Source organism: Ceratotherium simum, chromosome 6, assembly GCF_057802395.1.
Source record: "Ceratotherium simum simum isolate JZ-2026a chromosome 6, ASM5780239v1, whole genome shotgun sequence".
Taxonomy (NCBI): Eukaryota; Metazoa; Chordata; class Mammalia; order Perissodactyla; family Rhinocerotidae; genus Ceratotherium; species Ceratotherium simum.
The window spans coordinates 44,825,342-44,851,432 of NC_141905.1; the positions used below are offsets into that span (position 1 = coordinate 44,825,342).

Consider the following 26,091-nt stretch of genomic DNA (forward strand, 5'->3'; position numbering starts at 1 on the left):
TGTATGTTCTTGGCTCCTTTGTGGAAGATTAGCAGTCCATAGATGTGTGGGTTTATTTCTGGGCTTTCGATTCTATTCCATTGATCTGGGTGTCTGTTTTTGTGCCAGTACCATGCTGTTTTGGTTACAGTAGCTTTGTAGTATATTTTGAAATCAGGGAGTGTGATACCTCCAGCTTTGTTCTTTTTTCTCAGGATTCCTTTAGCTATTCAGGGTCTTTTGTTGTTCCATATAAATTTTAGGATTCTTTGTTCTATTTCTGTGAAAATTGATGTTGAATAGGATTGCATTGAATCTATAGATTGCTTTAGGAAGTATGGACATCTTAACTACATTAATTCTTGCATTCCAAGAGCACGGAATATCTTTCCATTTCTTTGTGTCTTCTTCGATTTCTTTCAGCAATGTTTTATAGTGTACAGATCTTTCACCTCTTTGGTTAAGTTTTTTCCTAGGTATTTTATTCTTTTTGTTGCAATTGTAAATGGGATGGTATTATTAGTTTCTCTTTCTGCTACTTCGTTGTTAGTGTATAGAAATGCAACTGGTTTTTGTATGTTGATTTTGTATCCTGCAACTTTACCATATTTGTTTATTACTTCTAAAAGTTTTTTGGTGGATTCTTTTGGGTTTTCTGTATATAAAATTATGTCATTTGCAAATAGTGAGAGTTTCACTTCTTCCTTTCCAATTTGGATCCCTTTTATTTCTTTTTCTTGCCTGATTGCCATGGTAGAACTTCCAGTACTATGTTCAATAGGAGTGGTGAGAGTGGGCATCCTTGTCTGGTTCCTGTTCTTAGAGGGATAGCTTTCAGTTTTTCACCAATAAGGGTGATATTAGCTGTGGGTTTGTCATATATGGCCTTTATTATGTTGAGGTATTTTCCTTCTATACCCATTTTATTCAGAGTTTTTATCATATATGGGTGCTGTGTCTTGTCAAATGCTTTCTCTGCATCTATTGAGATGATCATGTGATTTTTATTCTTCATTTTATTAATGTCTTGTATTATGTTGATTGATTTGTGAATGTTGGACCATCCCTGCGTGCCTGAAATAAATCCCACTTGATCATGGTGTATAATCTTTTTAATGTATTGTTGTATGCGATTTGCTAGTATTTTGTAGAGGATTTTTGCATCGATGTTCATCAGTGATATTGGCCTGTAATTTTCTTTTTTTGTGTTGTCCTTGTCTGGTTTTGGTATCAGGGTAATGTCAGCTTCGTAGAATGAGTTAGGGAGATTCCCCCCCTCCTCAATTTTTTGGAAGAGTTTGAGAAGGATAGGTATTAAGTCTTCTTTGAATCTTTGGTGGAATTCACCAGGGAAGCCATCTTGTCCTGGACTTTTATTTATGGGGAGGTTTTTGATTACTGTTTCGATCTCCTTACTGGTGATTGGTCTATTCAAATTCTCTATTTTTTCTTGATCCAGTTTTGAAAGGTTGTATGATTCTAAGAATTTATCCATTTCTTCCAGATTGTCGAATTAGTTGGCAGATAGCTTTTCATAGTATTCTCTTATAATCTTTTGTATTTCTGAGGTCTCTGTTGTAATTTCTCCTCTTTCATTTCTGATTTTACTTATTTGTGCCTTCTCTCTTTTTTTCTTGGTGAGTCTAGCTAAAGGTTTGTCAATTTTGTTGATCTTTTCAAAGAACCAGCTCTTGGTTTTATTAATTTTTTCTATTGTCTTTTGGGTCTCTATTTCATTTATTTCTGCTCTGATTTTTATTATTTCCCTTCTTCTACTGATTTTGGGCTTTGTTTGTTCTTCTTTTTCCAGTTCCTTGAGGTGCATTGTTAGATTGTTTATTTGAGATTTTTCTTGTTTGTTGCGATAGGCCTGTATCACTATAAACTTCCCTCTTAGAACTGCTTTTGTTGTATCCCATATATTCTGGCATGTCGTATTTTCATTTTCATTTGTCTCCAGGTATTTTTTGATTTCTTCTTTGATTTCTTCGTTGACCCAATTGTTGTTCAGTAGCATTTTGTTTAATCTCCACATATTTGTGGCTTTTCTGATTTTCTTCCTACAGTTGATTTCTAGTTTCATACCGTTGTGGTCAGAAAAGATGCTTGGTATTATTTCAATCTTCTTAAATTTATGGAGACTTGTTTTGTGGCCTAATATGTGATCAATCCTGGAGAATGTTCCATGTGCATTTGAAAAGAACGTGTATTCTTCGGTTTTTGGATGGAATGCTCTGTATATATCTACTAGGTCCATCTGTTCTAGTGTGTCATTTAAGGCCAATGTTTCCTTATTGATCTTGTGTTTGGATGATCTATCCGTTGGTGTAAGTGGAGTGTTAAAGTCCTCTACTATTATTGTGTTACTGTCTATTTCTCTTTTTATGTCTGTTAATAATTGCATTATGTATTTAGGTGCTCCTACATTGGGTTTGTAGATATTTATAAGTGTTATATCCTCTTGTAGGATTGTTCCTTTGATCATTATGTAATGCCCTTCTTTGTCTATTTTTACAGTTTTTGTTTTAAAGTCTATTTTGTCTGATATGAGTATTGCTACCCCAGCTTTCTTTTCATTGCCATTTGCGTGGAGTATCTTTTTCCATCCCTTCACTTTCAGTTTGTGAGTGTCTTTAGGTCTGAAGTGTGTCTCTTGTATGCAGCATATATATGGGTCTTGTTGTTTTATCCAATCAGCCACCCTATGCCTTTTAATTGGAGCATTTAGTCCATTGACGTTTAAAGTAGCTATTGATAAATATGTACTTACTGCCTTTTTTAAACGTTTTTTTCCTCATTGTTTTAGTAGTCCTTCTCTGTTCCTTTCTTCTTCTATACAGAATTGATGGTCTCTTTAGTTTGACCTCTGTCTGAAAGCTCTACTCATTAACTCCCCTCCTCCCTCCTTTTATGTTTTTGATATCATATCTAACCTCTTTTTTGTGCATTTGTATCAATTACCCTCTTTTTATGGAAATAGATAATTTTTCCTGTTTGTGGTCTTCTCTTTTCCCCTTAATTCGGTCACTTTAACATTTCTTGTAGCGCTGCTTTCTTGGGGACAAACTCCTTTAATTTTTGCTTGTCTGGGAAACTTTAGATCTCTCCTTCAATTTTGAATGATAACCTTGCTGGGTAGAGTATTCTTGGCTGTAAGTTTTTTCCTTTTAGCACTTTAAATATATCGTGCCACTCTCTTCTACTCTGTAAGGTTTCTGCTGAGAAGTCAGCTGATAGTCTTATGGGGTTTCTTTTGTATGTAACTTGACTTTCTCTTGTGGCTTTTAGGATTCTCTCTTTATCTTTAATTCTGGACATTTTGATTATGATGTGTCTTGGTGTGGGCCTCTTTGGGTTTATCTTGTTTGGTGTTCTCTGTGCTTCCTGTACCTGGATGTCTGTTTCCTTCCTTATGTTAGGGAAGTTTTCATATATTTTTTCTTCAAATAGATTCTCTGCCCCTTTGTCTCGCTCTTCTCCTTCCAGGACACCTATAACACGGTAGTTAGTGTGCTTGATGTTGTCCCAGAGGTCCCTTAGACTGTCCTCACTCTTTTTAATTCTTTTTTCTTTTACCTGTTCAGCTTTGGTAATTTCTTCTAGTCTTTCGTCCAGCTCGCAGATCCGTTCTTCTGTATCCTCTACTCTGCTTTTGAGTCCCTCTAGTGAATTTTTCATTTCCAGTATTGTATTCTTCATTTCTGATTGGTTCCTTTTTATATCTTCCATTTCTTTGTTGACATTCTCACTGAGTTCATCTATTCTCCCCAGATCAGTAAGCAACCTTAACACTCTTTGTTTGAACTCTCTGTCGGGTAGGTTGTTCCTTTCTGTTTCACTTAGTTCCTTTTCTGGGGTTTTGTCCTGTTCCCTTACTTGGAATGTATTCCTTTGTTGCCCCATTTTGCCTCTTTCCCTGTGCTTGTGTCTATGCGTTAGGTAGGTCAGCTACGTCTCCTGCTCTTGGATAGGTGACCTATGTAAGTGATGGCTTAGGAGGCCTGCAGTGTGCTTCCCTCAGTTCTCAATGTTCCAGGGGTGACCCCTATGTGGGTTACGTTTGTCCTTCTGTTGTGGCCTGTTTGCTCTCCCTGTAGGCGCCCAGGGAGGCTGAGTTATGCTCCTGGTCAGCTGTTGTAATGCTCAGCTGCTTGTAGATTCTGTGGGCCCTTCAGTCTCTTTATCAGGTGTGGGGAACCCCAGCACAGTTGGCTGCAAGTTCTAATACCACATTTGTGTTGCAGTCTTTCTTTTAAGTGAGTAGGCCCCCAGCATGGCAGGTTGTTAGGCTCAGGGGCTTACAATTGCTATAAGACTCCAGACTTTAGGTCTCTTGTCAGCTCTCTGAGGATTGCAGCTGGGTGGGGCTGGCCTCAGGCACAGGAGCACCCAATTGTTTCAGGCTTTGGATGGTGGGGCAAACCCCCTGTGTGAGTCTTTGAGAAGCACAAGTCTTCTGCAGCTGACAAGCCCTGCCACCCACAGGTCCACACACACGGTCAAGACAGTCCTGCCCCGTGTGCATGCCTTGACCTCCTGATGTGGACCCAGTCTCTCCACCACAGGTACCCCACACACTCCACCACCGCCCCACACTCTCCACCCCCTCCTTGTGCACGCCCTGCCCCACTGAAGTGGGCTCAGTTGCCAGGCTGCAGAGAATCCAGTCACCAGTGTATGCGGGCCCACAAGTTGCCTGAGGGCTTGTTGTTGGGTGGGACCGGTCTCTAGGGTGGGCTGCCTGCCCTGGCTGAGCTGGATTAAATTGGTGCTCTAGCAGGTGGGGCAGTGGGGCAGACCTGGGCTAGCAGGCCTCAGGGAGAACTCCAATGGCGTCTGTGTCAGCATGCCCACACCAGGCCACAACAATGGCCAATGCCAATGTCCCAGTCCCTGGAGAGGTCTCAGCTCTCACTGCAATGCACTCAGGGCCTATGAGGTGAGTCTCTTTTCACCAAAGCATTGTGCACCTTTCTTTCTGGTGATTTTAGGTTGCTTTCTGAAACGGGTGAGTTTGCACATGGGCCCTTTAAGATCCAGTTTTAATTTCTTTGTGAGCCAGCTTTTCTGGGGGTACTCCCCAATGCTTTAGTAGTAGGCAAAGTCAGATATTATGCCACTTGTCTCGATTGTGTTGGGTCCACAAAATGCCCACAGTGGGGGCGCTCCCCGGCTCAGGGCTCCGCTCCTCCAGGGAGGGCTGCAGACCTGTGGCTGCTCCTGGGCAGCCGTGAAGCTGGCGGCTTGTGAAGGCAGCGTTTTTTTCTCTCCAGAAGGGAGTTTCCGCCTCTTCCACCTCAATTAGGATTGTCGTTTGTTGCAAGAGTTCCTCTTATCCAGTTTTCAGTTCTCTCTCAAGTGTTATTTTTCCACCAGGAGTTGTACATTGGCTGTGTCTGTGGGAGGAGCTAAGTTCAGAGTCTGCTCATGCACCATCTTCTCAGAGATGTTCTTGAAGACAAAGATAATGGAGAGAGTTTCACAAATATTTTCAGCATTATTTTCATTTTTAAAAATTGCACTAAATCTTAAAAATATAAATAACTTCAACAGCTGAAAGACCCTGTTACTGATCTTAATGAATCTTTCCATCTAACTCACGTTGGTATAACATATGTCTTTTTTTGTTTAATTTACTGTCTTATTATAGGTATTTGCAAGCACCCACCATTTGACTTTAGGGTGACGACACCGGGAATTGTGAATAAAAAGCTTTAGATTAGTCAGACTCGAAGAGAAGACAGAGCTTTTTCAGGTTTTTCTCGCATGTCTCTGTTCCTCTCTCATCCTTCCCTTAGGAATTCTGCTGTACTCTTGATTTCTAATTAGCTTTGATTTGACTTTGCCTTGAGTTTTGACCATCCTTTCAACAATCTGTATTCCCTGCTGCATGTTTTCTGAGTAAGAAAGAAGTCTAACCTGATTTCCCTGATTGCCTGATTTCTGATCCCGTCTCCTCTACTTAGGCTTTTGGTTGCTGATTCTATTTAAGGGCATTCCTGATTTTCCTCTCTCAGGTCTAAACTCTGGCCTTTCCCCGTAATCTTGACCCTAACCCATTGCTTCCATGTTCCAGGCAGCCTACAGGTACAAAAATTTCTTTGCTTCAGTTTCTTTCTGTCTTCCTGATAGCAAGAGAGACACCAACTAGGGAAACACCTGTAGGCAGTATGTGAGTGCCATCCAAGAGGGTTGAAATTATTCTCATGTATCTCAAAATTGAAGATGATTCTTGTCCTCGGTGAAGGGTTTCTGGTAGTTGCTTTCAGAGTTCTTAATTTGTCTTCCTCTCTCTTCCTGTCTATGGCAGGCATTCACTGGCAGCAGTCTCCACCTGTTAGGAATTACAATCATAACACCTATGGCCAGGTCCTGCAGACAAGCTAGGCTATATCAAGAATAAATCCCCAAAGAAACATGAACTGTAAAATGAAATGAATACTTTTCTTGCTATGATTTGTGTATTTAATTTTAACTACCATATTAATATCCTGAATACCACTTTTGACATTGATTCATCATTCCTTCCTATCAACAGCAGAAGAATATATCTATGCATGGTTTTGTACACTATATAACCCCCACTGCGTTCACAAATGTAGAATGTTGCCATAAGGATTTGATTCTCCTTGGGATAGACTCAAGTTCAAGTCATAGCTCTCTTGTTCGAACATTCATTGTTATTGTACATTCCATAGAGCATCTGCTGTTAGATTCAAATTGGGTTCTGACGAGACTGGCTTGTTGAGCATAGTTGGGACTGACTGAGACATACCGATATTACTTTTTATAAGGATATAATGATAAGTTTTAAAAAGTTGCTTTCAGGTGAATTACGACACAGCTATACATTTCTTCATATTTTTGAGGGCAGATTATTAACCTACCCAGACTTTTAAAATAATTCAAATTTCTCAAAAACATAACAGAAAAACTCTAAATTACATTTTCTTTTTTCATCATATTTTTGGTTTTTATACGTCAGATTTTGGCCTGTTGTTTTTTTTAAATTTATTATAAAAATAGCCCCTAGCTGTGTTAGTTACCTATTGCTGCTGTAGTAAATTACCATAAATTTAGTGGCTTAAAACAACACACATATGTTATCTTCAAGTTCTGTCAGTCACCTGTTTGACACACGTTTCAGGGGGCTAACATCAAGATGGTAGGAATGCTATGTTCCTTTCTTGAGGCCCTAGGGGAGAATCTGTTCTCTTGGCTTTTCCAGCTTCTAGAGGCTATCCACATTCCTTAGCTCCAGGCTCCTGTCTTCCATTTTCAAATCCAGCAACGTTAGATTTTCCTGACTATTCTTTTGCAGTCACATCTCCCTCTCTGATCACAGCTGGGAAAGACTTACGACTTTTAAAGACTCATGTGATTAGATTGGGCCCACCCAAATAATCCAGGAAAATCTCCCTGTGTCAAGGTTCTTAACCTTAATCACACCTGCAAAGTCCTTTTTGACATGTAAAGTAACATATTCACAGATCCCAGGGGTGAAGTCATTGATATTTGGGAGGACTTTATTCTGCCTACCACACTAGGCATCTGGGTTCTAGGGGGTTGAGGCACTGCCTAGTGGCTGCATCCTAGGGTTGAAATAGAGAAGAATCCACAATGTAGGTATGTATGTATAAATATATATATACATTCTCCTTTTTTCACTGAGATTAAAAATTATCCACTGGTTATGCCATTGAATATTTACCAACTATATATATCTATAAATACAATTCTTTCTGAGTTTTTAGCTATCTTTCCAAATGTAGTAACAGAAAGATATTTTGTGTTTGTTTTTGTTTTTAGTTTTATTTTTGTTTTCGTTTTTTAATACTGGGTAGTCACATGGAATGTATGGCTATACAGCTTGCAGAGCACTTTTATGCAAATTAACTCATCAGATCCTTACAACAATCCCTTGAGGTAGGTAAAGAAAGTTTTATTGTGCTTTCCTCTCTGCCTTTAACGGATCAGAATCTTTAACAGATCAGGAAATATGACTTAGAGTCACAGAGCATCTAATGTTGTGGGACTTTTCAATGCTATCATTAGAGCATAGCTAATTGACTTTCCTGGGAAAGACAACTCTCTGAAGATAATATTTGGCTGCCAGAAATATTTAAGCCATTTTCATAATGTTAGCCCTGAATACTTATAAATCTCTATACTCTAAATAATCCTTTGCATATCAAAGTTAATAAATGATGGAACCCAGAAAATTATGAAAGTCATACAAAACACCTAATTTAAGCAGGAAATAATTTTTGGACCAACACAGCAGATCTAACAGACATTGAGATATGATGGAATCAGCCCAAGTTTTGGTGTCAGGAAAATATATTTCAACTTACAGTTCTATCACTTCTTATTTATGTGACTTTGGGCAAGTCAGTTATGTTCTTTCAGCCTGAATTTTTCTGTTTATAAGATGGGCATGATAATGCTTCGTTATTTTGTGGGTGCAAAATAACATAAGTAAAGGCATTTGATTAAAAAAAGATATGTGCCCCAAATGGCAAAAATTATTAAAATAATTCTGAATAATACTTCATGACATTTTTATTAGGAAATAAATAAATAATAACCAAACCAAATGGCAATAGTGAATAGCAGCCCTTGCCATTTGAGGACTCTTTTCATTGCCTAGGAGTACATAACTACTGGCAACTGAGATAATAAAAAACTGCTCATTGCCATGGTGTATGGATTATTTATAATACCCAAAATTTCACTTCAAAGGGATGTTCCTTTGTTCCTTCATTCATACTTATTGAATGTTTGCTATATTCGTGTTTGCTTGATTTTTGCTTGAGCTATATTCAATGTTTGCTTCATTCTTACTTACTGAATGAACACTTTTCTGTAATCTTGGAACATCAGTGAATAACAGAAAAATATATCTTTCCTCTTAGAGTCTACATTCCATTGAGAGACATAGATAATAAACAATATAGATAAAAATTAGATAATAAACAAAGAGCTTACGTAGTATGCCAATAGGTGATAGGTGCTATGGATAAAACAAAAAGGAATGGCCAGTGGGGATTGGGAGAGAGGGTAGGACAAATTGGACAGCTAGGCCTCATTGAGAATGAGATGTTTAAGTACTGGTTTGAAGGAAGTGAAGAAATTACCAAATTTGATTTCTTGGAGAACAGTGTTCTAGGGAGAGGGAACAGCAATGTAAAGGTCTTAAAACATTAAACATGTTTGATGAAGAGCAAAGAAACAAGCATGACTACAGTAGAGTGAATGAAACGTAGACTGCTAGGAGATAAGATCAGAGAGAAATGGGAGGTGGAATCTTTTGGAATAGTGGGGGAGTATCATATCCCAGTTTCCTTCAAACCATCTATTCAAATATGTATTGAGTATCTGAGTATGGGATATATCAGTCAATAAGGTGCAAGATGGAGATGTAGGAAGATCCTGAACTCACCTCCTCCCATTGAGTTTACAGCTACATATGAAAAAATTTTCTCTTTAAAAAAAATCTAAAGGCTGGCTGAGTGACGACTACACATTGGGCAAATGAGAAGAAAACCACATCAAAGCGGGTAGGAAAGTCTGGGACACAATCTCGCCATAAGCCCCATGCCTGGCATGGTGACCCACACCTGGGAGGGAACTCAAACCTGGAGCTTCTCCCTGAGGAGTGAAGGATTCAAACCCCACATTAGTTACCCCAGCTTTTAAGGCATGCACTTGAGAGACGAGCCCTCAAAACATATAACTTTGAAAATCAAGGGGGTTCACATCCCAAGACCCCACTAGACTGTAGAGATCCGAGAGGTGGCTCTTAAAGAGTTAGTGCGCTCAGACTGACCCACCCCAGGGCCCAGCTCAGAGGTAGATGATTGCCCTTAAAGTGACTTAAGGTGAAGGACGCTCATCTGCTTATATTAAAGCTTTGGCCTGAGGGACAGGCATCTAATTTAATATACACATCTAGAAGCCTGCTGGAACACTCTCTGGGGACAGAGACTGGTGGGTACCATCTTCACACTCTCCCCTTGCTGAGCTCCAGAGCACCAGTATCCCCCATAAGGGAGCTTTTACATGCATCTGGTGTCCTGATTTTTGAAGCTGCCACCTGGGGGACACCTCTTGATCACCTGGCTCTGGAAGCCAGGGGAGCTTGCATTCCTGGTCCCATGGGACTGTAATAATGGGTGTCACTCAAAAAGGAGCTCATAACCCTGTAAGACATCCTAATTTTTTTGACAGCTGCCAGGAGACATCGCTATATCGCCTGGCTCTGGTGGCCAGTGGGGCTTACACTCACAGGTCCCACAGGACTGTAACCATTGGAAAAAGAGTTCTGAAACAACTACCACCCCCAGGGCACAGCAAGAGGCAACAGACCCAGTAGCTCGGTCTTTCTGTGAAGGAGGCCTATAAGCTAATCATTACGACAGCGGCCTGAAAGGCAGGCTACTACTTAAACACACATTTAGGGGCTGACTGTAACCCTTTCCAGAGACCTTGGATGGTAGGTGCTATATTTGCACTCACCTTCTGCAGCACTCCAAAGTTCCAATATCTCCTGGAAGGGAGCTTTGCATGTGTCTTATGCCTTGATTTTTATGTCTGGTGCCCCAGTTTTTGGAGCTGCTACCCAGGGGATGCACCTTGATCACCTGGCTATGGTGGCTGTGGGGTGGGTGGATAGGGGGGCGAGGCTTGCCTTCCTGGGTGCCACAGGACTATGGCAATTAGAGAGACAGTTCTTGGCAGGATACCACTCTCAGGGCACTGCACAGACAGTGAACTGAGACACACCAACAGTCTTTCTGTGAAGGAGGCCTCTAATTATCTTGAAGCTTTGGCCTGAGGGGCAGGCTTCAGGTTTGGCACATCTAGTGGTCTATGGAGCTGCTCTTAAGGAAAGTAAGTTGTGGATGCCGTCTTGGCCCTCTCCCTCTGCCTTGCTCCAGCTTGCCGGTATCTCCCAGAAAGAGCTATATACTGGTCTAGAGGTCCGATTTTTGTGACTGCCACCCAAGGGACACCTCCAGCGTGCCTGGCTCCGGGGGCCAGCAGGGCTTATGTTTGTGGTTCCACAAGACTGTATATATTTGCATCTTTTAAAAGCAGCTTCCCAAAGCTCTGGCTTCCAGTCAGCCTGAATCTAGGTGCTGGGATACTCCTCTTTTGGATATTGATGGGTCTTGGTACATCTTCAAATACTGGGAAAATTAAAAATATAATAGGCTGCTTGGACAAGCACAAAGGTTTAAGAGACAACCAAGAACTGAGGCAGAGTTGAATGACAAGGTTTGTCTCTTATATGAGGCCACTCCTTCAAGACTGGGAGAGATGGTTATCTCATTTACAGTGTAGAAACAAACACTGAGAGTTGAGCAAAATGAAGAAATAGAGGAATATGTTCCAAATTAAAGAACAAGATAAAACCTCAGGTAAAACCATAATGACATCGAGATAAGCAATTTATCTTATGAAGAGTTCAAAGTAATGGTCATAAAGATGCTTGCTGAACTTGGGAGAATGCACAAATCCAGTGAGAATTTCAACAAAGGGATGCAAAATGTAAAAAAATAACAAACAGAAATCACACAGCTGAAGAATACAATAACTGAACTAAAAAAATACACTAGAGTGTTTAAACAGCAGACTAGATGAATCAGAAGAAAGAATCAGGGCCAGCCCCGTGGCTTAGCGGTTAAGTGCGCGTGCTCCACTGCTGGTGGCCCAGGTTCGGATCCCAGGCGCAGACCGATGCACCGCTTCTCAGGCCATGCTGAGGCCGCATCCCACATACAGCAACTAGAAGGATGTGCAGCTATGACATACAACTATCTACTGGGGCTTTGGGGGGAAAATAAATAAATAAAAATTAAAAAAAAAAGAAGAAGAAAATCAGTGAACTTGAAGACAAGGCAGTGGAAATCACCCAATCAGAGAAGCAAAAAGACAAAAGAATGAAAAAAAGTGAAGATAGCATAAGAGACCTATGGGACAACATCAAATGGCTAACATTCACATTACAGGGCTTCCAAAAGGAGAAGAGAGAAAGAAAGGTGTAGAAATCTTACTTAAAAAAATAATGGCTGAAAATTTCCCTAACCTGGGGAGGGAAATACATCCAGATCCAGGAAGCCCAGAGAGTTCCAAATAAGAAGAACCCAAAAAGACCCACACCAAGACACATTATAATTAAAGTGTCAAAAGTTAAAGACAAGGAGAGAGTATTAAAAGCAGCAAGAGAAAATCAACATTATGTACAAGGGAACCTCCATAAGACTATCAATAGATTTTTCAGCAGAAACTTTGCAGGCAAGAAAGGAGTGGTATAGTAAATTTAAGGTGTTGAAAGAAAAAACTTCCAACCAAGAATACTTTACCTGGCAAAGTTATCATTTAGAATTGAAGGAGAGATAAAAAGTATTCCATACAAGCAAAAACTAAAGGAGTGTGTCACCACTAAACCAGCTTTACAAGAAGTGTTAAAGGAACTCCTTTAAGCTGAAAAGAAAGGACACTAATTAGTAACAAGAACACATATGAAAGAATAAATCTCACTGGAAAGATAAATATATAGCAAAGTTATTGGATTAATTGCCTATAAAGCTAGTATGAAGGTTAAAAGAAAAAAGTAGTAAAAATAACTATGATTACAATAATTAGTTAAGGGATACACAAGATAAAAAGATGTAAAATGTGACATCAAAAACATAAAATGTGGGGAGAGGGTGAGTAAAAATGTTGAGGTTTAGAATAGGATCAAACTTAAGTTGTTATCAACTTAAAATAGACTGTTATAGATATAAATTGTTATATGTAAGTCTCATGATAATGACAAATCAAAAACCTATAGTAAATATACAAAAGATAAAGAGAAAAGAATATAAGCATACCACTAAAGAAAGTCATCAAACTGCAAAGGAAGAGAGCAAGAGAAGAAGAAAAGAACAAAGAAAAACTACAAAAATAGCCAGAAAACAATTAACAAAATGATGATAAGAACATACCTAGCAATAATTACTTTAAATGTAAATGGACTAATTTCTCCAACCAAAACACATAGAGTGGCCGAATAGATTAAAAAAAAAAAAAAAAAAACCAAGACCCATCTATACGCTACCTACAAGAGACTCACTTTAGCTATAAGGACACACACAGACTGAAAATGAAAGGATGGAAAAAGGTATTCCATGCAAATGGAAACTAAAAGAAAGCTGGAATAGCTATACATATGTCAGTCAAAATAAACTTTAAAACAAAGACTGTAATAAGAGACAAAGAAGGGCTTTACGTAATGATAAAGAGATCAGTCCAATAAGAAGATATAACATTTGTAAATATTTATGCACCCACACAGTAATACCTAAATATATGCAATTATTAATAGACCTAAAGGGAGAAACAGACATCAATACACTAATAGTAGGGGACTTTAATACCCCACTTACATCAGTGGATAGATCATCCAGATAGACAATCAATAAGGAAACATCAGTCTTAAATGTTGTGTTAGCCCAGATGGACTTAACCAGTATTTACAGAACATTCCATCCAAAAGCAACAGAAAGTGCATTCTTCTCAAGTGCACATGGAACATTTTCCAAGATAGATCATATGTTAGGCCAGAAAACAAGTCCTTAATTTAAGAGGATTGAAATCATATCAAGCATCTTTTCTGATCACAATGATGTGAAACTAGAAATTAATTAGACAAAGAAAACTATGCCTTGACAAATTGTCATAATTATAAGTTTAGATCTTCTTCCTTAACTTTTCTTTTGTCCTTTCAATGTTATGAAGTATCTCTGTGAGTTACTTTAATGTAAAATTTTTGTTTTTTGTTTTTGGAGGGGTTTTTGCTGGCATCACTTATCTGTATATCTTCATCGTTTTCATCACAACCACTTTCTTCACTTATGCTGTTTGTTAAGTCCATCTTCACTAAGTTTCTCTGGCTGCATATCTAGGGTCTCTGGAATGGCAACAGCATCAACATTCCCACAGTCAGCTATTTCTCCTATAACTCCATTTTCATTCAATTCAAATGTTTATTTCATCATTTTTTGCCTTTACTGTACTTTCTTTTCTATCCAATTCTCTCAATTATTCATTTTTGAACAATGTCACTTGGGTTTATCACTGGAAGACAAGGAGACAACATAACTGCACACTCCTCTGCCTGTGCATGAACTGAATAATAGACGTGCAATGATCAATTGTAGACCGACTTTGAAAGAAATGACATGATTAGTCACTGATCGTGAGGCATGTCTCTTGTTTACATGGTGATTTTGGGCTAAAGAGAAAGGGTAAAGGTTGTACTTTATGTAAACACAGTTAATATACTATAGTAACTGAAATCTGAACTTTGTCCTTGGGGAACTAGCTTAATCAAACCAAACCATGGTATATTAGTCAGCTTGGGCTGCCGTAACAAAATATCATAGACTAGGTGGTTTAACAACCGAATTTATTTTTTCACAGTTCTGGAAGCAGGAAGTCCAAGATCAAGGTGCCAGCAGGGTCAATGTCTGTGAGATCTCTCTTATTGGGTTGCAGATGGCCCCTGTCTCACTGCATCCTCACGTGGCCTTTCCTCTGTGCTCTCACGAGGAGAGAGAGGGAGGGAAAGGAAGCAAGCTCTTCAGTGTTTCTTATAAGAGACACTAATCCCATCATTAGAGCGCCCCCCATTTTATCTAAACCTAATTACTTCCCAAGGGCCCCATCTCCAAATACCATCACATTGGGAGTCACAGCTTCAACACAAGAATGTTGAGGGAACATAGTTCAGTCCATAGCTCATGATACTGAAATTTGTGCTTATGGGAACTGTGTAAAGTAAGGACTACCCATAGTTAGGAGCTCATGCTATAGGGTCAGATCCTGTTCAAAATCTAAAATTTAGCATTTACTAGTTGTGTGACATCAGGAAGAAACTTTATCTTTCTAAGCCTTAGTTTCCACACTTATAACATAGGATAAAATATGGTTTATATTATAAGATTGTTATAAATATTAAGTCCGGGGATGGCCCCATGGCTTAGTCGTTGAGTGTGCGTGCTCCTCTGCTGGCGGCCCAGATTTGGATCCCAGGCATGCACCGACACACCGCTTGTCCGGCCATGCTGAGGCAGCGTCCCACATACAGCAACTAGAAGGATGTGCAACTATGACATACAAATATCTACTGGGGCTTTGGGGAGAAAAAGGGAAAAAAGGGAGGAGGATTGGCAATAGATGTTAGGGCCGGTCTTCCTCAGCAAAAAGAGGAGGATTGGCATGGATGTTAGCTCAGGGCTGATCTTCCTCACCCCCAAAAAAAAAAAAAGGTTAAGTCTGATGATGCATGTAGGGCAAGCATTTGATGGGCACAGAATAAATATCCAATACATACTAGTTATTTGGATTATTATTTCTACTCTACCAGACTGTAGGCCCCTTGAGGTCAGGGATGACTGTATCCTTATTATCTAGCACAAGACCTAGAACATAGTAGGCACTCAATCAAGCTATTTTAAATGAATGACTTTGTTCCTCCACTCTTAGAAAAACACCGTCAATAAATAGAACTGTGTGACACATTCTTATCTTGTCAAAATTTATTTTCAGGATTTATCCCACTTCCTCCCCTCCCCCCCATCCAATATGTAATGGAACAGCAATAACTGCTCTTTTTAAAATGAAAATTATATGACATGTGTGAGCATAATAAATACTACAAAACTAGGTCTAATTTTCCTGAAAGTTAGCCTTAAAGGAAAAACTGGGAGTAATTTTGTTTCTCACTTGATTTAACAATTAGTTTTATTAATCTTATTCTCCCTTCTTGGGACAGTACTATCTTTGTACAAAGCTACTGGGCTTCTCCAGATACCATCAGATTGACTCACTCATGCCTTTGAGGCAGATATGAAGTGGCTACTTTTCAAATCTCAAGTGCTCTACCCACAGGAAAGCAATATTATTTTTTGTCTAATGAGCTTTAGCGCATGAACAATTAAGACGACATAATTGAATGAAGCTAATCAGCAAAAAGCAAGAACTTGCCTCTGGGAACCTGCTGAAATTGAAGCTCTTATCTGTGGGTTATCTGTGAAATTGATAGTACTAATGGGTGGAAAAATACTGACTAGTAATTGTACAGCTTTGGTACCCCATGTTTTAAAATTCCTTTTTAAAAATACATGTTGCTAGGAGGACTGATGATGCTGATATTAAGAGAATGAAGCTATTGGTTGACCTACAACTGTGAGATTGCTATTAAAGAAGGCAAGTAAAATTTTTTTTCAATGCTTTTCATTATCTAGTTATTAACAACTGCTCTGATGGTTAGCTTTAATTACTGTAAGAGAACTTTCCTTATTCTAAGGAAGGGGTAAGCCATTTAATGAGGTATAGATTGATTAGAACTTTTATTCAAAACTTAATAAAGGCTAAGTTTTAAAATATTCAGCTCCCTAAAGGAACTGGGAATTACTGCCTCTCTTAGTTGGGAAATGGTAATTCATAGGAAATTGCTATATTGAGAGTCCCCAAATCAAGAACTGGAAAACCTCACAGGATTGATGTCCCAATTAAAGTAGTTTAGCTTTTAGTTGGGGTGTACTCTGGGTAGCTTATTTAAACTGAACTTTTAGGTCAGCCAACTTCTCTGGGTTGTATACTGCTTTTAAGAGACAGAGAACCCATATATCTAGAGTTCGTGAAAAGTGGCTTTCTTCAGTCAGGCCTTAGATTAAAGTATATGTGCATATAGTTCTTGGGATAGTTTTAAGTGCGCGATTTGGTATATTTTACATGTTGATGCTATAAAATATATATTTGCTAATTAGATTTTTATATACTGGGAACAAACCTACCATCTGGTCAACACATTTTTATATTTGTAACTGCTCCCGATGTTTTCTTTTTTTTTTTTTTTCTTTTCCTTTGGTTTGTTTTCTTATTTGAAAATGGCCGTATTTTTTTCTTTACATGACTAGACTATCATTCCTAATGGGCATTTAGCCAAATTCCTTTTACTTATAGCCATAATTTTAATGTATATTCACTCACTACTTGATTCCAGCTGTGCCACACAAAAGCATCTGCCAGCACTGCTGGGTTTCTCTACAGGAGGAGATGGTGAATGAGAGATTAGAAGGGTGAATTGGGGTGAAGAAAACACAGAAGAAAAATGTAAGGAGGGTATCAGAGGAAAAGAGACATGAATTAAGGAAGAATAAGGAGAAAAGATACGAATCACTGAAGCAGGAGAAAACAGTTAATTGGTAAAAGAAAAAAAGATGCAAAAAGATGTTATTGTGGATAATATATTTCCCATGATGATAGATTTAGGGGATAAGTTTTATCACTATTGTAGAATTTGGAAGACTTTCTATTTATCTCAACTTGCGATAATACTATTGAGCGTTTGCAACCTTTTTAACAGAACCAATTCTGTTTCTAAAATCATTTCTTATGCAATAATAATGAGGTCATTGATATATTCTACAATTAGAAGCCTTTTTTTCTATTCTAAAAGTTGTATATCTTTATGGTTATTTGTTTATTTGTACATCTTTACATCCTAAATAAAAGCACATGTGGTATACTAGTATCTTAAGATCAAATATCTTCCTATTGACCTTTTAGTTCAGTCTTAATTTAAAAAAATATACTAGGTACTTACATTTAGGCAATAGTCTTTGTCTACCACTTTAACTTCAAGTAAATAGTTGTAGCTAAGTAGATCTACCTTGAAAGTGTTATTATTCAGGTGTTGAATATACTTTGGGGAGTGTCTATTTTCACAGATCTCTACTGTGATAGCAGAAAACAAAATCAATTTATTTTCCTTCCAGACTTGTAAATGAGGCTTGTAATGAAAGCAACTGATGTGGTTGATTAGCATATGGACTTTTTTTTTAGATAGTATTTGAGAGCTGATGATCTCGCCTACTATATGTTGGAATTTCTGTATGTTTGGATACCATCACACCTACAACTCTGCATGTCCCTTTTTCATCTGTAGGTCAGATGATTAAAGCATTTGCCAATTGTAATATCCCTTATTAGCATATAACTCTCCCTGTGTTCATTTTAGTATTCTCTTCACGCCCATACCCACACTCTGGCTGTGAGTGATCTTTAATTTTTGATCTGACTGTGAAAAGGTAACATAAAACAGTATTCCAAGTAGTAAAGTAAAATGGAGGAAAAGAGCAATTATTCAAGTAACACAGCAAAAATAAACAAAAGAAATTCTAGAAAACATTTGAATACTTTAATTGTTAGGTATATTATTCTATATATTATGCCCATTGGGTCAAACTTGTTAATTGCATGGATCAAATATTCCATATCAGAGTGTTTGGTCTGTTTGATCTATCAAAGGCATGATTTCATTTATATAAAGTCAAAAAAAGTGAAACTAACCCATGTATTGTTTAGGGATGGATACATTGTTGTATATCTATCAACTGAAGCAAGTAATAAATGACATGAAATTCAGGATAGTGTAGGAAAGGGTATGTGAGAGATTCTGAAGTACTGTTTCTTAAGTTGGGTGGCATCATATGTACATTTTTAATTTTATTTTCATTATTTAAATAGTAAATAGAAATACATACTGTTTTGTATGTGTAAATTTTTTTTTCATAAGAAAAAGCATGATTAAAAGAGTATAATCATGACAAGAAAAGTAATGTCTTGGTTTTGACCTAATGAAATATAGATCCCTCACTGGGTTCCAGGTTTACCGCTTAGTTATTTCACATCCGATGTCACTGAGGCTATGTCTTTTACCAATCACAGATTCAATGAAATAATCAGATGATCAAAGGGAATTTGACAATTTTTATGAAAGTGGAATAGAGTTGTTTTATATGATCATACGTATATGCCTATATAATAAGAATTTTCTTTTTCTTTACCAAGATAAAAAACAGAAATTTTACATTTTTTTAAAAGAAAATACTTTTTAAAAAAATAACACTAACAAATGAAATAAATAGTGAAATATGTAGGGAAAAATAAAATGATTGGAAAATACTCTAAGTAATAAGGTTTGTTAATATTATTATGTATTTTAGTGATGTGTAGTTCATCAAATACTCTGCATGTGTATATATTATTAATTTCCAGATCAATACAGTATATCTTGTATTATATAGATAAGTCTTTTAATCCCCCTTGTGCAGATGACAAAATTGAGGTGAAGTGAATACCCCGTATTACATAGCAAGTTAATGGCATAATTTGAATGTAAACAAGTATTTCAAATATGTTAGTAGTTAGAATACAATGATAAAAATACAATTATCAAGTAATCTTTGAACAGAATAAATGTTCACTAGACTCATTTATCTCGTTATATCTAAAACGAAGATCCTATATTTTTAAAGAATATAGAAATAAAATTTTAAATTGCATAATGTTTTCATCTTCCCAACTAAATCCCATCTATTTAACTCCACCTATCCCAAAACAGACATTAGATTTCACAACGCCGGCCTGGAGTCTGGTTTTTAAAGGGGAATATATTTTTCCTCAAAAACCCCTTGTGACCCTTCATGGATGTAGATAGACTTTGCTTTGTCTTTTGGAGAGATTTCTGTTTTAGTTTCAGTGTGGTTGTTCTATGTGATGACGCTAGACAGAAAGCTTTTTGATATTGAACTATTGGTCTTGTAACACCACCTTTTCAAAGATTCATTTATTCCCTTCTAGGATGACTTATGTGTACAACCTAAGGACACTGTGGTCTTTTGGAGTTTACTTTAGTTACTTGTTTATTTTATTAACTCTCATTTTCAAAACAACAGAGAGAATGGGAAAAAACTAAAAAGATCAAATTATGGCAGTGGAGATGACTGCCAAACTGTTTAAGTCTCAAGATAAAACAAGAAGTAATGCTCCATAAAGGCAGAGATTCCACGCTCCCCCCCCCACACACACAACTCTATCCATACCAGATAGGATAGTAGGCTAATAGGATAGAATGAATGAATGTATAAAGCGGATTAAATTACTGCTGAAAATGCATTTAACTATAGGTTGTCAAGAATCCATAAAGCTTAATGACTTCATAAAGACATTTTATTTAAGAGTCATTCCCCAGGTGATTTTTTTTGTACTCACTGTCCTGAGTCAGACGTCAAAAAAGTGACTGAAGTTGTACAGAGAGGTGAGGCCAGTTGAGCACCACAACTTGGGAACTGAAAGAGACCAGCACACTTCTCACATTTCACAATGTATCTTCAACTATTAGAACTACTTTTTGTTTTTTGAGGCCCAAACAAAAATGGAAAACATCTAATCAGTATTTTTTAAACACACATTTCAAAAACTACCCTTTAACAACTTTCTTTGTGAAGAGGTGGTAGCTAAAAATAAAATAAAATAATTTTACATCTGTTTTTCAAATATGTTGTTTTCTGTATCGTGATCAACATTCTACAAATGTCACTTTCCCCTATTTCTTTTTAATTTAGTTCTTCATCATTCATCTAGAGATAAAAATAGCAAAATGTATTTGTACATCGTGTATGAGTGAGATCTTGGGTGATTGCACTTTGGTGTTATTAAAAAAAAATGAATGAGTAGAGAGCAGCTAATAAAACTCTAAGTGCATTTCACTCCGTAACTATTGCTTAGTATTTTTATTCTACCAAAACAAGTTTGTAGAAAAGTGTGACTGTGATACAGGCCAGAAGTCCCTGGGCACCTATGTGGAAATGGGTTAGAGTAGGCACTTAGGGACTTTTTTGTTTCTGTCCTATATTTTTCAAGTAGATCAGCAATCTTATATTTTTCATGATTATACCATAAAAGCAGTCAACATTTTCTTAAAACTGCAGAATAGCAGTCAGTCTACTTTATGAAATCCAAGGTATCAGCAGCAGGACTACTCACAGGAGTAGGCAAAGACAATATAATGAGACGTGGGAGGAGGTGTGCAGCCTCTGAGCTTCTGTTAGTTCTCTCTCTGGCGTGTTGTCTATTGCTCAACATTAACATGTCATTTCTTAAGGTCTCATTGTTTCCTCGGGGTTACCTGATAAAAAGCTAATTTCCCTAAACCTTGTGAGCTTTTCAATTGAGATCACTTTGTCATTCGTCCATTCCTTCCTTCATGCATTCATCCATTCATATTTGAAAGGTGCTGGTCTGCTGGTGAGTGGTGAATTTGATTCATATAGCAAGTCACAGCTGCACCATATCTGTTGGGAAACCTTCACAGCTACCACTTTACAATCTCAACGCTCCTTGAATAATCAATCACTCTTTGTACTATTCATAATAAGTTGCATTTATATTTAAATTTTCCTACTATTCACACTGTATTAAATTAGTTCGTTTCTTTTCTTTCTCCTTCAACAGAATTCAAGCTCTTCAAAGACTGTGCTAGTGTCCATCTAGGTCCATGTATTATCCAACCAGTGTAGTGCCTAGCACCTAGTGGTAGTTGTTAAATGTTTGTTGACTGACAAATTAAACGTATGAGTAATTAATAAAAGATGAGCAATAGGGTATCTTCTTTAAAGGCACTGCTTTTGGAGACAGATATATGGCATAAATATACATAGCTATTAAATAGCAGGACATTTGTGCCACAAGGAAGAGCTCACTGGAAGGCATTCTTGACTACTTTCAACTCAAGAAATGGTTTGGAGTCAGATCTTCTCCCATTTTATAATCATGATGAGTAGAACTTTCCTAAGTACTACATCAAATGTAAATGTAGCTCTTTGAGATTAAAAATGCTAGAATTTGATTTTATATAGATTTATTTATTTCTTGGGATTGAGTTCGTTTGCTACTTATTGGGAAACTTGTCCTTACATAGTTCCAAAGCAGAATTAAAAACAGTTAAAATTTCAAAACACTGTAAAGGCTTGTTTCATCTTTGTTTATGATCTTTGGTCAATAGAAGGTCACATTATTCACTGATATTTTCCAAAATAGGAATGGAATTTACCACATAAATGGATTTATTATGGTCATTCAACCTTTTTTTTTTTTTTTTTTTTGCTGAGGAACACGTACCCTGAGCTAACATCCATGCCAGTCTTCCTCCATTTTGTATGTGGGTCGCCACAATAGCATGGCTGATGAGTGATGTAGGCCCGAGCCCGGGATCTAAACCTGCGAACCCAGGCCGCTGAAGTGGAGCATGATGAACTTAACCATGAGGCCAGGGGGCCAGCCCCAAGGTCCTTCAACTTTTGATGACAATTGAAGTTCTCATTTAAGTATGTCCAAATCATTTATGCTTTTCTAATTTTGTAGAAAAGAGGGAAGGATAAATAGGATTTAAAAAACGGTTTAGATTAAGTTCTTACGGAAGAGTTTAACTGCTCCCCATTACACTTCAACAGCTAAAGGAGATTCACAATCCTATTATACACTTTTATCTTCCTGACCAGTAAACTGACACCAATTGATTGATTTGGAGGAACAAAACAGTTTCTTGATTTGAACATGCTATGTTTACTATTATTATTTTTAACCCTGTAGGTTATTTGTTAAGCTTCAGGGGACTATTTATAAAAAAGATCTGTTAAAATCATTCCCTTTAGGGTTTCCTATAAGGTTAATAATTCCTTTAAATTAAAATACAGAATGTTACATACAATTTTCCAAATATCAGAATGTTATAAAGAGCAGTACCTTTATAATCAAGGGTTTCATACTCACATTTATAGAAATGATTGATGGCACTATGTTAATCAGAAAAAAGGCTTATTTGTATGCCTCTGAGACTGAGTGGCTCTCAGTCTTTGGGGAGCATAAAAAGTGCCTGTAGAGATTTTTCAAGCAACGCATGTCTGAGTTTACTTAAGGGATTCAGAAAGCACTTCAGAAAGTACAAGGAGTATATGAATCAATATTTTTAAAAGGCTCCACAGATGATTCTAATATGCCCTAAGATTGAAAACCACTGTGATCGAGTATAAAACTTTTCAAAGTGTCCATATATCAGCCAAGGTAATGCATGAATTAATGTTATACAATTTTAGTTTATACTAATTTAATTTGGCTTAATTTAATTTAATTATAACGTGCTGTTAGGAAGGACTCATCAGGGCTGTGGGTAAGCTGCTAGAAAACTCTTGGAAGTGGAATTATTCTTGAGGCCAGAAGCCAAAGAATCCCTTCACCCAATGGAGCTCTTCTGAATGAGGACCATGCCTAGAAGAAAGGGCCTTATGCAAAGGCTGGATGCCTATGGGTTAAGTAATCTAATCTGTTTACTGGTTCCTCTAAGAGCTATAATCAGTAATGTGATTCTGATGAGAAACCATCATAGGAATGACTGGCTTTGAACTTCATCTCTATAATTTGAGAGTTCTTGGTTTTCATGGAGTAATAATATGCGATAGATTAATCTTGATATTATTTTATTTTCTGCATTCTCTCCAACATAGCATTTTATGATTAAAGAATATCTCAAGGCACTTTTTGAGCCCTGAATTTCTAAAAAAGAACTGTTGACATTGCATATTCACTTGCCTCCACATTAATCCTGAAAGCATTGAAATGCTTAGAACAGAGTGCACCAAGGAACAAGAGTCAAGAAAATTAAAATTTTTCTTCAGATCTTCCAGGTCTCCTTTCTTTGCCCCCTTCTGTCGTGTCTGCATCTCAGTCTCCCAAGTTTTCAGGTATCAATCCAGACATTTTTCTTTATCTTTGTATCAAAATTTCCAGCAGGAAAATATCTTAGCTAATTCTACCAGATTGCAAACTCTTCAAGGGTAAGACTACCAATATAAGTTTTGCCACATGCCTGACACAAGCAACATTGTAAAAATTTCAGGTGTACATCACTACACCTCCACTTCTGCACAGATTAGATCATGTTCACCACCAAAACACCAACTACAACCCATGACCACACACATGTACCGAACCATCCCCTTCACCCCCCTCCCTCCGCCCCTCCCCCCCGGCAACCACCAATCCAATCTCTGTCCCTATGTGTTTGTTTATTGTTGTTATTATCTACTACTTAATGAAGGACATCATACGGTATTTGACCTTCTCCCTCTGACTTATTTCACTTTGCATTATACCCTCAATGTCCATCCATGTTGTCACAAATGGCTGGATTTCATCATTTCTTATGGTTGAGTAGTATTCCATTGTGTATATATACCACAGCTTCTTTATCCATTCGTCCCTTGATGGGCACTTAGGTTGCTTCCAAGTCTTGGCTATCGTGAATAAGGCTGCAATGAACACAGGGGTGCATGTACCTTTGCAAATTGGTGTTTTCAAGTTCTTTGGATAAATACCCAGCAGTGGAAGAGCTGGATCATATGGTAGTTCTAACCTTGATTTTTTGAGGAATCTCCATACTGTTTTCCATAGTGGCTGCACCAGTTTTCACTCCCACCAGCAGTGTATGAGAGTTCCCTTCTCTCCACATCCTCTCCAACACATATTGTTTCCTGTCTGGTTAATTATAGCCATTCTCATGGGCATGAGGTGATATCTCATTGTAGTTTTGATTTGCATTTCCCTGATAGTTAGTGATTTTGAACATCTTTTCATGTGTCTGTTGGCCATCTGTATATCTTCTTTGGAGAAATGTCTGTTCAGGTCTTTTGCCCATTTTTTAATTGGGTTGTTAGTTTTTTTGTTGTTGAGATGCATGAGTTCTTTATATATTTTGGAGATTAAGCCCTTATCAGGTATATGGTTTGCAAATATCTTCTCCCAATTGTTAGGTTTTCTTTTCGTTTTGTTGATGGTTTCCTTTGCTGTGCAGAAGCTTTTTAGTTTGAGGTAGTCCCTTACCTTACACCATACACAAAAATTAACTCCAAATGGATTAAAGACTTGAATGTAAGACCTGAAACTGTGAAACTTCTAGAAGAAAACATAGGCAGTACGGTCTTTGACATCGGTCTTAGCAACATATTTTCAAGCACCATGTCTGACCGGGCAAGAGAAACAATAGAAAAAATAAACAAATGTGCCTTACACATTATGCTTGCTCCATCACAATCTAACAAGTCATGTTAACAATGTGAGTTGAATCTTTGAATAGCCTCTACTCTCTCTGTTCAGATGAAGGATGACTTTTTCTTGTCTTGAAAACTTTTGACTCCAGGGGCACTCAGTTGGGCTTCAGAGAGGGTAAGATGTGTGAATGGCCTGATATTTTACCTTTCTTGCAAGCTAATAAGTTAGCCTACAATGGTTTTACAGATGCTGGCAAAAGACACGAAACCCATGCGTCAGAGACAAAGGACTTAATGACACAGCAACAGCAGTGGCCAGAGTATCAGCATTTGCACTGGTTCACTAAATCCCACTTCCTACAGGGTGATACACAGTGGGCCAGGTGACATGTAGAGGGTTGCAAGATCTCAGAGCCTAAGGAACTCAAATCTTTGATAACCAGCAGGATGTCTGCTAACCTTTGCCATGGGGGGGTGCTATTTTTATTATACTGGGCAGTAAGTAAGCCTACCCTTTGCTCCAGAGGAGGCCACTATTTCTATCTTCCAAGGCTCACAGCTCTACACACATCCTTGAAAAGATAACCTGGTCTTACTGGCTTTCAAATATAAGCTTGAATGAGACTTGATCATCATTCAGTTCTTCTGTTTCCTTTATTGAGATTGTGCAAATATGCTCTTTTCTCTGTAAAGTTCACTAACTCTATTCATACATAAGGGATGCTTTTGGTTTTATTTATTAAGTTGAAATTGTCTTATTAGAGGAAATGATGAAACTGTTATGGGTTGGATCTGAAAGTACGGTTTTACAGGAAAAATGTGAAAGAAGATCAGTGCTCACAGAACTTTGCCACAGGGAGCTGATAGCAACTTAAATGATTTTAATTTGAATAGTGTTTGTACATCTTTCTTCCATTTACTTTATCCTCTCTGCTTCCTGTAACTCTCACATGGGAATGGGGCACTTTCAAGGATTCGCTGAACTCATTTACAATATTGGAATTGTTTTGTTTGTTGTGTTTTTTTAATTGAGGTAAAGTTGACATATAATATTATATCAGTTTCAGGGGTACAACATAATGATACAATGTTTGAGTATATATTGAAATGATCACCACAATAAGTCCAGTTAACATCCGTCCCCATACTTAGTTACAAATGTTTTTGT

General features: G+C 37.6%; 1 protein-coding gene across 7 annotated transcripts in view; it reads left to right on the forward strand.

The window, feature by feature from the left end:
* Positions 1–26,091, forward strand: part of PCDH15 (protocadherin related 15) — a 1,681,754-nt gene that overhangs the window by 937,534 nt on the left and 718,129 nt on the right. The window lies entirely within an intron of this gene.